The sequence below is a fragment of the Rattus norvegicus genome, chromosome 1, assembly GCF_021556685.1.
Source record: "Rattus norvegicus strain SHRSP/BbbUtx chromosome 1, alternate assembly SHRSP_T2T, whole genome shotgun sequence".
NCBI classification, from domain to species: Eukaryota; Metazoa; Chordata; class Mammalia; order Rodentia; family Muridae; genus Rattus; species Rattus norvegicus.
Window position 1 is genome coordinate 265,263,359 of NC_141534.1, and position 11,642 is coordinate 265,275,000.

Genomic DNA, 11,642 nt, shown 5'->3' on the forward strand with positions numbered 1-11,642 from the left:
TTAAGTAGGTTCAATATTGGTGGAAGAAGATGTTACTGGTGGTGGGCTTTGAAGTCTCAGAAGCTATTCCCAATATGGCTGCCACTCCCTGCTGCCTGTGCGTCCAGATATAGAACTCTCAGCTGCTTCTCCAAAACCATGGCTGCTTGCATACCGCCACGGTTCCCACCATTACAAAAATAAACTAAACTACTGAACTGCAAGCCAACCCCAATTTAATGCTTTTTTTTATAAGAGTCACAGTGTTTCTTCAAAGCAATAAAACTATAACTAAGACACTCTATTTTGGCTAGCTTACATAGTTCCAGAAGGCTCTATGCAGCCTCCTAAGTGAGAAGGAACATCAATGGTCTTTCCTAGTACTGGACCCTTCACAATACTATAATGTCTGTCCAAAAGAGTTATGCCCACAGGTATGATAATAGAAAGACTGTAAGGCGAGTAACCAGCCACATTTTATTGGGTTTTAAGCCTGCTCTGTGGAATAGATTTCATGTATGTACTGAAAACACAGCCAAAAGCCCTTTATCGGGGATATCATAGACCCTACAGGAAAATCTATTTGTGTTCTTCTTAGTATTTGTGTTAACACCTATAGATTTTTGTTGCTGTTGATGCTGGTCAGAGAAGATCCTTGTCATAGCATCTTAGTAAGGATTTGCTGTAATGAAACACCATGACCAAAAGCAACTTGAGGACAGAGTTTATTTCAATCGCAGTTTCATATCAATTAACAAGAGATGGGCGACCTACGGATCTTCTCTTCTCCCTCAGGCCAATCTCCCAGTCTCATCCCCAGCATTTCCATAGAACAGCTATGGTAGCCTTCCCTGCCCCTGTTCCCATTGTCTTTGGACCCGTCAGATCTTCCCTCCCTATCTAACCTCCCTCCCCCAACTTGCTGCTTTGTCCCAGACCTCAACCCCATCATATCACATGCTAACCCAGGGTCACTCCTACCAGGACAACAAGTAGGCTGTAGGAGAATCCACACCTCTTTCTACTCCTCCGGACCTATTACCCCCAGACTCATGTGCTGCAGAAAATCCGCTGCAGCCTCCCTTTCCTCTCTGACCCCATCCTCCACAGATCACAAAGACCTCTCCTCCGACCTTTCTTCCCCTAAGTTATCCCATTAAACCTCCAATAATAGCAGGCATTTCCTGGGCAGACAACGCCAGAGCAGGTCAGAGGATCAGGTAAGATCTTCACTTACACTGAAGATCTTCCCTGTTCCCCTATCTCCTGTAAACCAAATTCCGCAGCCTTAACCCTAACTCTGCAATAGAGCACCAGCTGGCCCTCTTTTCTCTCTGTGCCTATCTCCTGTGAATCCTACAGATCTTCCTCTTCCAACCTCCCTCCCCCAAATGTTGCAGTCCCTATCAAAATTCCAACACAATTCTTTACAAACATTGAGTGGACAATTCTCAACATCATATGAAAAGACAAAAAACCCAAGATAGCGAAAATAATCCTACACAATAAAAGAACTGCGGGAAGCCTCACAAATTCTGATTTCAAGTTGTATTCCAGAGCTATAGTGATAAAAAACAATAATGTATTAGCACAAAAAGTAGACATGTCAATCAATAGAATCAAGCTGAAGATCCATTCATAACTCCACATACCTATGGATGCTTCACTTTTTATAAGAAAGTCAGAAACACATACTGGCAAATAGCATCCTGGTCTAATTGGATGTCTACATGTAGAAGAATGAAAATAGATCCATGTTTACACCATGCTGCACAAAACTCAAGTCCAAGTGGATCAAGGACTTCAACATAAAGCAGGATACACTAAATCTTATAGAAGAGAAAGTGGGAAATGCCCCTGAATGTGTTGGTACAGGAGACAATTTCCTGAACAGAACACCAATGGCTCATGCTATAAGATCAACAATTGATAAATGGGACTCCATGAAACTGAAAATTTCTGTAAGGCAAAGGACGCTATCATTCAGACAAACTGGCAGGCTACAAAATGGGAAAATTTTACCAAGTCCACATCTGAAAGAGGACTAATATCAAAATTATATAAAGAACTCAAGAAACTAGATAACAAAAACAAAAAAATGATCTAATTAAAAATGGGGTACAGATCTAAACAGAATTCTCAATAGAGTAATTTCAAATGGTTGAGAAGCACTTAAAGAAATGTTTAACATCCTTAGTGATCAGGGAAATGCAAACCAAAACTGTTATGAGAGTCTATCTTATGTCAGAATAACTAAGACCAACAATACAAGTGACAGCTCATTCCACTAAGGATGTAGAACAATGGGAACATTCTCCATTTTTTATTAAAATGAAACTTATTCAACCACTAAAGAAATAAATATGATGGTTCCTCAGGAAGTTGGACATCAATCTACTTCAAGACCCAGCTATCCCACTCTTGGTCATATTCCCCAAAGTTGTTTCATCCTACCATAAGGACATTTGCTCAGCTATGTTCTCTTCAACTTTATTCACAATACCCAGAATCTGGAAACAACCTAGATGTCCCTCAACCAAAGAACAGATGAAGAAAATGTGCTGTACTTGCACAATAGAGTGTTACACACCTGTATAAAAAATGACCTAAAATGTTAAGGCAAATGAATGGAACTAGAAAAAGTTGATCTGAGTATGGGCATGCAAAACCAGAAAGATAAATATGGTATGTATTCACTTATACGTGGATATTAACCATTAAATAAATGATAATCAACTTACAACCAGAAAGGTTAGGTATAGAGAAATGGACTTAAAGAGTACACACTGATCTTCCTTGGAAGAGGAAATAAAATAGACTTTATGGGTGGACTGAGACCATAGATAGGGACAGGAATGGATCAGATAGGGAAAAGGGAAATAAAATTGAAGGAGAGAGTGTGAGGAGAGATAGTTGGAATTAAGGGGCATTTGAGGGGTGGTACGGAAACCTAGTGCAGTGGAAACTTCCTAAAATATGATGGTGATGCTAATAATGTCCCCTAATAATGGGGAATACAGATTCTCAACTGGCCATATCCTGTCACCAAATGAGGCTTCCACAAATGGAATTGGATAGTATCCAATGAGTTGTTGGCCAGTGGGGTCCCATGGGAACTCCCAAACAATCCAGGATGCTCATCAAACAATAAGTTGCTCTCCACAAGCTGACAGTGGGGCCTCACTGGCAAGAATAAAACCCACACATTGAATATGGAAGAGTTGAGCTGGTGCCTTCATGGAGCCTTCATCCCTACCTCCTCGTCTCTGTGGTATGAAAGGTATTCCACAGACTACAGAAAGAGAAGCCTGGAGGGCATTGCATAATGTCCACTTTCCCTTGGTTGTTCTGTATGCCAGGGTGGTTGGCGTCACCTTCAGCTAGTAGGAGAGCCATTAAAAACTGCCTTGCTGCAAGAAATAACGTGAAGAGTTGTTTATCTCTCCAAGAGTTGTTCAAGATTCCTTGAACTCGTATCTGCTTGTTTGATTTGCATGACTACCTTGTCCAAGTAAGTCATGCAAATTATATAATGTAACATTTCAGCACTCATCACCTAAAATCATCTTTTAAACATAAGGCCATTTTCCAGCATGACTAAAGAGCCATTTTCCCACTTAAAAAGTATAATTCCCAAATTCCATCTAATATTAATATTCAAATTTACTATTGTCCTAAAAATGTCCTTAATTGCTTCTCTTTTAAATAAGGGTTTAATCAGGGACTGTCCATTGAATAACCACTCAGTTGGTTATTATTTTCATATAGAAGTATGCTCTAAGTAGTGCTTTCAATGTTGACTAAAAATAAAAGCAAGTTGGTGGTGACACATGCCTTTAATCCCAGCACCCAGGCAGCAAAGGCAGATAGATCTCTGAGTTCAAGGCCAGCCTGGTCTATAGAGCAAGTTCCAGGACAGCCAGGGCTACACAGAGAAACCCCATTGTTGTTGTTTTTTGTGGGGGAGCAGAAGATAAATTTAAAGTACCATGGAGGAGCATGTTGCTATGGAGATAGGAGGATGAAGAATCACATGATTGGGTGTATTTCAGAGAACTTTCTTGTAAGGAGGAATTACTGATCTATGCTCTGCTGGATGAGCAGAAAATAACCCTTTTAAAGGGGACAGTGAGAGCAGGAGACAAGAGCAGAGGGGAGAACACAAACCAATGTTCTAAGGAGACAGGACAGATGCTTCACACACAGTACAGAGACTGGTGATGCCAGTGCCCAGAGCAGCCTGTGTGGGATGAGAAGGTGGAAACCACCAGAGGTGAAAAGGCAGTAAGGTGCAAAATGGCCAAACTTACAAGCTCAGAATAGAATGACTATTTGTGAAGAAAGAGGACGACAACGTCATTAGCCATAGAGTACAGTTTGTTTTACAACGATGATTAAGTTCTAGTGTCCTACTAAGTATGGTCATATATGTTTACCTTCAGAATTTTACCCTAAGGCGTTCAGGGATCACTAAAGGGCCTTCTCCTGAGTCATAGAACAGAGAATGGCCAGGAGGGACAAGAAAGGAAGGAACAGTAGTTACAGGGATGTAAAACTCATCACAATATACTGAAGAGCTAACGGGGACTTTGACTAGGGTAGGCATAATTAGGGACATAAGGAAGCCATCAGTCACAGGCTGGAACTGTGAGGACACAGAGGGAAGACACTGGCTTTGTGTTAGTCCAAGCCTATCTGAATACTGCATCCGGGCAGTCAGTAACAGTTTTACAGGCAGCACAGTCTTTCTCTCTGATTCATTGCTGCCCCTCTTTAGAACGTGTTAGAGGTCCATAAAACCAACTCTAATTAGGACTTTTTACTTCTAGCCAATAAAACTTAAACTTTTCATCCAATATAATAAAACCCTTAACATCTTCTTAATTTCCTCTTTAAAAAGCTATTTTTACTTTATCTAAATATAATTATTATCCCTAACTGAGTGCTCCTGATTAAATAATTATTTCATTATATTTCATCCCCTTTAAAAATGTTTAAAGTCTGAGATCTGTCAAATAAAACTTTTGGGGGGTGTGTGTGTGTGTGTGTGTCTGTGTGTGTGTGTGTGTGTGTGTGTGTGTGTGTGTGTGTGTGTGTCCTATGCCACAGAATGTATGTAGAGGTCATAGGACAACTACTTGCAAGAGTGACTTCCACCTTCCACCATGAGAATCCCAGAGATGAAACTCAAGTTAGAAAACTTGGCAAAAAACACCATTGAGCTATCTTTCCAACCTCATTTGCATTTCTTTTTATATTTCATTTTACTTTCTGTGTGGAGAGGGACAGGAGAGAGAGAGAGAGAGAGAGAGAGAGAGAGAGAGAGAGAGAGAGAGAGAGAGAGGAAGAAGAAGGAGAAGGAGAAGGAGAAGGAGGAGGAGGAGAAGGAGAAGGAGAAGGAGAAGGAGGAGGGAGAGGAGGAGGAGAAGGAGAGAGGGGAGGGGGAGGGGAGGGGAGGGGGAAGTGAAGAGGGAGAGGGAGGGGAGGGGAGGGGGAAGTGAAGAGGGAGAGGGAGGGAGGGAGAAAGGGAGAGGGAGGGAGAGATTAAATCAAGAAACCTTGTTTTCCTGACACAAATAACACAGAACCCATCACCATGAGTCAGGGCTGAGGGTTCTGTTATCTTCTGCCTATGCTTATATGGGCACATCTGCATCTGTGTGTACACGTATGTATACACACGAAAGAGAAATGTCCATGAGGAATAACTTGTTTCCTTTCTGCATCACCAAAATACTCTTCTGCATGTCCTCTGTCAAGAAAGAACCTAAAAAGACTAAAAGTTGAAGATAAATAAGCCCCAAAGAGGTAAAATAGGAAAGTTTTATTAACTGTAGAGGAATCAACATGGACATATATTTACACGTTTTATCATCTCCAACAGCTGAGAATAAAACATAGGAGCCACAAAAGCTTGGACAAAAAATACACTGAAATATGATAAACTGGAGACACCACTGTAGAAAAAACTAACACACAGGAGCAGCATTCAGCTGCCGGATGAAGGAACGGAGCTAAAGACCGACTTCTAAGTTTCCCAGCTTTGCAGAGAGTAACCCTGACTCCTAACCGTGTTCATCCCAAACTCAGCTTGATTTCTGCCCAGACAAGCTTCTGTCAGTCTTTCCCAGTCCACTACCTCAGAAGTCGGTTTGTCTAGATTATGATAATGGGAATGGGGCTCTGATAATGGGTTTGTCTTCCAATAGCAGCAATGTACCTTCATAGACATATCACATCCAGTGTCTCTCTGACAGGTTGAGCCAGGGAGGTGAAAGGACACTGCCTCTGCCTTAGAACCGAGAAGAACACCCTCACCCCCTGACCAGTGTATTCTTGTGTTCAACTGTTTTTAAAGTGGTCCATTCATCCATTCAACAATTATCGACTGAGGACTCATCTGTCCCAGACTCCCTGCTGGAAACTTGGGATAAGGGTAAGCAAATGGGCCTGGTTTAACTCCCAAGAGGATGAAATCCACTGGGGACTCAGATGACAAAGCTGAAATAGTCAAACTCATGGAAACACAGGGTAGAATGGTGGGTGCTAGAACTTGGGAAAGAAGTAACTGGGAAGCATTGGTCAATGCATGAAAATTGTGATTATGCAAGATGAATACTTCTAGTAGTATTCATCTAATAGTATAGTGTTTATGCTTAGCAGCATATACAGGATATTAAATTTTTACTAAAAAGGTTCTTAGCACAATAATTTGACAGGTGTATATTTATCTCTAAACTCTTCATCCTCCAGAAAAAAAAAAAATACAGACTGTGGTAAATTCGCCAGCCCTCAATGCAATGATTGCTCTAGAAGCAGCAGTTGGTGACAGTGACCTTCATTGGCATGCCATCCTAAAAGGGCAATGATAGGCATCGTTCTTCTGCATCTGTTTCACTCTAGGACCCCAGGAAAGTCCCTGACCATCTAAGACAGGTTTTTAGGTAAGGTCAGCAATTTACTCCAACCAAAGACATGTAATGATTGGTAACTCAGCCTCTCAGGAACATATGAATAGGAATTCCTGAGAAATTGGCTGGGAGTTTTCACTAAGGGATCTAATATTTTTTCCATTCTTTGTGACTTTCTAAACTTCCATTGTCCAGTGACCAGAGAAAAAGAGGGATCTGCCTCTAACACTTTCTACAAGAGCAGATTTACCCCCAAGGACATAAAGAAAGATAGCAGTCCTCCAACACACACACACACACACACACACACACACACACACACACACACACACACACACACACTTAGCAGAGAACTAATCTTAATTGCAACTGATGGACACCCAATACAAGAAAGGAGTCTGTAAATGTACCATTCTCTGTATCCATCCCTCTGTTGAGAGACATCTGGGTTCTTTCTAAAGAACCAGCCATTATAAATAAGGCTGCTATGAACAGAGTGGACCATGTGTCCGTGTTATATGTTGGAGCATCTTTTGTGTATATGCCCAGGAGAGGTATAGCGGATCCTCAGGTAGAACTATTGCCAATTTTCTGAGGCATCACCAGACTGATTTCCAGAGCGGCTGTACCAGATCACAGCCCCACTAGCAATGGAGGAGTGTTCCTCTTTCCCCACATCCTTACCAGCATCTACTGTCACCTAAGTTTGGGAAGGCAGACCCTTGGTCCTGTGGAGACTTGATGCCCCAATGAAGGAGAATGGTAGGGCAATGAGGCAAGAGTGGGGGCAGAAGCACCCTCAAAGAAGCAGGGAGGTTGGAATAGGGGGTTTGTGAAGGGAAAACTGAGAAGGGGGGTAACATTTGAAATGTAAATAAATAAAATAACCAATAAAAAAGAAAAGAAAAGGAAAGGAGTCTGAGACTAAGACACCGTGCCTTGTCAGGCAAGGGCATTTGTCAGCACAGTACCACATTGTCCCAAGGGCACTGGGACTCAGCACTTGGAGAAAGAAGCAGAACCAGAGTCCTGGCTCTCACACCATCCGTGGTACAACAGAATCATTTAACTCCTCTGGCCTCCGTGTCCACTGCTGCGAATGAAGAAATGATGTTTAACACAGACTGTTGTGAAAACAAAGTGCAGACCAGTGGTCAGCAAAGGCACTTGGACAGTTTCCCACCACATAATCACTGAGATCCTTGTTCCTAAGAATGCTACTAGCAATAACAGCCATACTAAAACACAAAAGGTAAATTTCAACTAAGCCCCCACAATGTCTGTCCCTTGAATGTATGGTCTTCGTGGATTGCCTCCATGACATTCACACTAACATGAATATTAAAGCTAGGGTTGTAGCTTTAAATAAATTTATGAAATGCTCCAGAAATAAATTATATAAAATCAGTCCACAAAATATAAGTGCACTCTCTCATGTGCTGTGGGATTGGGGTCTAGGCAGATTGCACTTACCAGAGACTCTGGGTCTGATGAAACCGTTCCTTCTGTGTTTAGACTTTTCTCTCTTGTGCATCAGATTTACTGTTACAACATTGTTGCTACCAGACAACTTACATCAGTATTTTAGAGAGGGAGGATTGTGCCTCCCAGTGGATTTGTCTCCATATGCTGTCTTAGTTGATTTTGTGCTAATATAACAGAATGCCACAGATGGATAATCGATAGTGAACAGAAATCTACTGCCTCACAGTTGTGGGAGCTAAGAAGTCCTATCAAGGTGGCTGTACCCCACAAGGGCTTTCTTGTACCCCACAAGGGCTTTCTTGATGTTTCACGACATGGTAAAAACCATCACTCAGCAAAGTGAGCAAGAGAAAGCCAAGGGAATCGTTCATTCCTGCAACAACACCATTAGTCCATGAGTTAAAGTGCTTCGCCGTGACAAAATGCCCAAGTCAGACAACTTAAAGCCAAGAAGGTTTGTCCCCTGCTTTACAGGTTCCAGTCCACAGCTTGCTCAGTTGTTTGGGGCCTTTAATCACTGGGGGTATCATGGCAGTGAGAGTGTGTGATGTTCAGCTCAGGGCACACAGAAAGCAAAGACACGGAGAAGAAGAGAAGCCAGGGTCCCACTTTCCACTTCAAGGACATAGGCTTGGTGGCCTCATTCCCACCCTTAAAGACTGCACTGTCTCCCTTGGTGCCACAGAGTGGCGAACAAGCCTTTAGCATGTGGCCTTAAGGAAACATTTCAGATCCAAATCCTAAAGTACATGAGTACACAGCTCTGTCCTCATAACCTGAGCTCCTCTGAAGGGTTCCAATGTCCAGCAGATTCACAACTGAAAATAGGCAACACCAGGACTGAGCGCACACACCCAGTCTCTTCCTTCCAGCCCTTAAAGGAGGATTTATGTGAGCCTCTGGCCCAGATCAGAACCCCGATGTCTGCTTTGAGTTCAGCCTCTTCTGGACACCCATCTGGCATTCTTTTTTCCCCTTCTGTGCATGGAGCCAATATCTTTTCTTCCTCACAAAGGTTTTTCAGAGAAGAGTGAAAAACAAAACAGAAACTGCTATGAACATGGAGAGTTTTACAAGAATGAAATCCCACGTGGCTGTATCATGGAAAAATGAGCTTGTGTTTATAATCCTGTATCGATCATCAATCCAAAAACTAAGACCGATTAGAAATCCTTCCTGATAAATATTTACAGGTGCTCTCAAGCAAGGCACCAGCATGCACTTGTTGGCTCTGATTCCAGGACAGAACAGAGAAGGAGTTTTGAGGGGTTCCGTAGGGTCGCTGTAGACTGTTTACTCAGAAAGGCCTTGGGTGTGAATGGCTCCTGAACTCTGTGGTCCTAGGCTCAGTAGATGCAAGTATTCTCTCCTCTAGGAGAGAGAATATTGCCACCCCTATGTAATCCTCATGCCAGCACGAGGGCATTGACTATATCACAAACCTCATATGGAAAGTTAACTTAACTGCCCGTTCACCCCTTCTGTGGGTAGGGCCTAGGCAATCTGGGCAGCCATTTAAAGCATCTGAACACCCAATGGCTTTGTTGTACTGGTGCTTGATCAATGCGTCCCCAAATACAAATCTAAGATTGTACAAGGATCAGTGAAATGGTGCTCAGCCAGCCTGCACAAGGACCTGCACTGTATCCCTAAAACAAACACACAGAAAAAGTACTCACACATACATGCACAAGCACAAACATGCACATACAAACACACACACACATACACATGCACATACACACACACACATGCATGCACATGCATGCACACGCTTGCGTGCACACACACCACCAAGAAAGCTAATGGGCCTTGGCGTTTTTGCTACTATTCCTTTGTCTGTTTTCCTTTTATAGAAAGTAATCTATGAAATGTAAGAACTGCAAATTTCTCTGAATGTTCTTTAAGACAAACACCCAAAATTCCTAGATTCAGATAGAATTGGGGTAGAACCTAGAAGACAGGCAGTTTCGGTGATAATTGTTGAAAAGAACTGAAATTCCAGAGGTGATGGGCTAGCTGTTTGCTGTTGCAATCATTCGCTTAATTAACCAAACAATTTTTGGGTGTGTGAAGGACTCTATCACTGGGCTCTAAAGGGAAATAATATACTTTCCACCTCTTGGAATACTAAGGTGTTATTTTTCTTTTAGTTTTTTGTTATTATTGAGTGTGTGTACCATAGCACACCTGTGGAGGTCAGTGCCTTTCTTTGCAGCCGTTTCCTGCCCACAAGGTGCCATTTTTCTGGTGTCACTATGGAGTGAGCACTGTTTGGTGGGTCCTCACAGGAGTCCCATAGATGGGCACCTTTGGTATGCTCACTGTTTCAATACAGGGAGAATGAAACCAGAGAGGATAAGTAATTTGTCCAAGACCAGTAAATGAAGATGCTAGATTTGAACTTGAGTGTTTGGTGTGGAGCTCATGACCAACCCTGTCTCCTGTGAGACTGAGATATGAGATGCACGTGCATGACTGAGTTCTTCACTCTGCCCATTCCTCCTGAGCGACCTAGCATACATGCTCGGAGAATGTAGTTGGTGATCACAGACTGCCCCATAGAGGACGGGCGTCAGAACAGAACTCCCTCCACTCTTCGTTGTTATGAAGCATGTAGGATGGGGAGCAGCTAACAAAAATGGTGGGTAAAAGTGCTCCTGATAACATTCCTCCATTGTTGGTGGGATTGCAGACTGGTAAAACCATTCTGGAAATCAGTCTGGAGGTTCCTCAGAAAATTGGACATTGAACTGCCTGAGGATCCAGCTATACCTCTCTTGGGCATATACCCAAAAGATGCCTCAACATATAAAAGAGACACGTGCTCCACTATGTTCATCGCAGCCTTATTTATAATAGCCAGAAAATGGAAAGAACCCAGATGCCCTTCAACAGAGGAATGGATACAGAAAATGTGGTACATCTACACAATGGAATATTACTCAGCTATCAAAAACAACGAGTTTATGAAATTCGTAGGCAAATGGTTGGAACTGGAAAATATCATCCTGAGTGAGCTAACCCAATCACAGAAAGACATACATGGTATGCACTCATTGATAAGTGGCTATTAGCCCAAACGCTTGAATTACCCTAGATCCCTAGAACAAACGAAACTCAAGATGGATGATCAAAATGTGAATGCTTCACTCCTTCTTTAAATGAGGAAAAAGAATACCCTTGGCAGGGAAGGGAGAGGCAAAGATTAAAACAGAGACTGAAGGAACACCCATTCAGAGCCTGCCCCACATGTGGCCCATACAT